Here is a 2,741-nt window from a genome sequence, read left to right as displayed (position 1 = left end):
TCAAATATGCTATACATGCTCGACATATAGCACAGATGAAATTTCAGTCCTCTCTGACCCACGGTGCAAACAGGCAATGCAATAAATAAAAAATAGAATAATTGAAATAAACAATATAAACAGTATAAACACTCTAGATAAGAAATAGACATAGACTAAACACTCATATATACACACACACACACACACACACACATATATAAATTGGAGCAAAAGGACATAAAATAAACAGTCAAGGGCACTTGAGGTATAGCAGGTAAACATGAAATAACCAGTATTAACAATAAACTAATAGCTGTTAAGGTGAGGTAGTGCGGAATAGTGCAAATGAGTGAGGTAAAGTGAAATGTGCAGTCCCTGAGTTCAGTGTGCGAATGAATGTTGAGTGTGTGTGTGTGTGTGTGTGTGTGTGTGTGTGTGTGTGTGTGTGTGTGTGTGTGTGTGTGTGTTGGGGGGGGACTGTGAGGGTGACATGATGTCAGATGCTGAAGGGGGGGCAGGGGGGTGTGCAGGCAGAATCTGTGGCAGGGGGCAGAGGGGGGAGGAGGGGCAGAACAGGGAGGGAGTGGAGCTTCCTGACTGCTTGGTGAAAGAAACTGTTCTTGAGCCTGCTGGTTTTGGCCCGGAGACTCTGCAGTCTCCTCCCCGATGGCAGCGGGCTGAAGAGGCTGTGAGATGGGTGGGTGGGGTCACCTGCAATCCTGATGGCTTTGCAAGTGAGGCGGGAGTTATAGATTTCCATAAGAGAAGGGAGAGAGACACCAGTGATCCTCTCAGCTGCTCTCACGATGCGCTGCAGAGTCTTGCAGCAGGACACGGTGCAGGCGCCGTACCACATGGTGATGCAGCTTGTCAGGATGTTCTCAATGGTGCCTCTGTAGAATGTGTGCATGATGGGGGCCAGGGCTCTTGCTCTCCTCAGTTTGCGGAGGAAGTACAGACGCTGTTGGGCTTTTTTGGCCAGTGATGCAATGTTGTTGCTCCAGGACAGGTCTTCAGAGTTGTGTACACCCAGAAACTTGGTGCTGCTCACCCTCTCCACTGCAGCACCATTGATAGTTAGTGGAGCATGCTGGGTGTGTGCTCTCCTGAAGTCCACAACAATCTCTATCGCGGCGCACTGATTTTGGAGATGTCCCGGCTCCCCGCAGCACCAGCACACCAGCCCAGGCTCTCCCTCTGCACCAGTGTTACGGACATCACTCACCTGGGGGGGAGAAGACACAGACAAGGAAGGGGAAAATGGGAGGACACTACGGGTCCGCCAGGTTGGCTGGGGGGGGAGTCGGCCCCCACCTCCGCGGTGGGGGAATGGGGTGAGGACGGAAAGCAGAGGGAGAGGGAGAGAGGAAAGAGGAGAAGGAGAAGCACGTCTTCCTGCCATAGGAACTGCCGCCATATGGTCCTCTGCCAGCTCGATAGCTTGATCCAGCAATGCCGGGCAATGACACTGGACCCATTCTGCCGTTCCTTCCAGAAGTCGTGTGATGAACTGTTCCAGTGTCACCAGGTCAATAATTCCCTCGGCGTCATGGTCGTCTGCCCTCAGTCACCGCCAGCAGGCGTCCCGGAGTTGTTGCCTGAACACGAAAGGTTGGCCGACCTCCTCCAAGCGCAGCGAGCGGAAGCGCTGCTGCTGTTGCTCTGGGGAGCGGCCAACAAGCTGGAGGATGGCTCTTCGGAGGTCCGCATACATGAGCCGGCTGTCGGTGGGGAGCTGCAGTGCGGCAAGCTGCGCCTCACCCATCAGCAAGGGAAGGAGGTGCACTGCGCGCTGTTTGACTGGCCAACCCCACGCCTCCGCTGCTTGCTCAAAGAGCGCAAGGAAGGCTTCTGAATCGTCGTGCGGACCCATCTTTGTTAGGGTGAGGTGGGGAGGGTCTGCTCTGTTGGCGGTTGTGGACCTCGCCGACGCCAGCAGGTGCCGGAACGCCTGGCGGTCTTCTTGTTGGGCCAGCATCAAGGCTTCGAACTGTTGTTCTTGCTCCTTCCGGAGGGTGATCAGCGCTTGATGCTGGTTCTGCTGTGCTGTGGCAAGGGCATGGATGAGATCTTTAAACGGCGAGGACTCCATGGGGCTGTTCCCTTCTGCACTCCCGGATTTTGGCACCACTGTAGAAATGGCCTGGATGTGGGTGGAGCACAGAAGTACGGCAAGCTGTTATTTGTTTGTGAGTTTGCTTTATTTTGTTTTTCAGCACAACTCTGTTCGTTGGGGACACATTCATACACACTCTGAGTACTATCGTGTTCTGGTCCCCAATCTCTCCTCCTCTATTCCTCTCACTCCTTTTATAGGGCGCTGTCACTGTAAGGGACACACAAACACACGTTAACTGACAACAGGTGTAGTGATATGACCACTCACCTTCCCCGACTCCGCCCTCCATTCACAGACTGCCGCTCGGCCACGCCCCCATTGCCACACATGGCTAAAGAAAACCTGCCCCCTCCAGCTCATCCCCCAGTCCACCTCATCATCACTAGAGCGGTGTTTCCTGCAGAAACAGAACATTGATGTTTTTTGTCCTGCTAAGCTCAGTGATCATAGCTCTCTTATTCTTATCTCTACCTCCATTTATATTTAAGGAGCTAATCCTTAAACTTCCCATGAGGAGAGGTGAAGAGAAAGAAAGAACCACAGAAAAACACACTAGTAGGAGAAAAGACACCCTCAGTGCTTTACCCATTTTATTTTCTTCTATGGAGAGGAGCTTTCCCCCTTTTTTCTTTTCTTAGTT

Source organism: Neoarius graeffei, chromosome 2, assembly GCF_027579695.1.
Source record: "Neoarius graeffei isolate fNeoGra1 chromosome 2, fNeoGra1.pri, whole genome shotgun sequence".
Classification (NCBI taxonomy): domain Eukaryota; kingdom Metazoa; phylum Chordata; class Actinopteri; order Siluriformes; family Ariidae; genus Neoarius; species Neoarius graeffei.
Note: the sequence above shows the minus strand (reverse complement) of the source record.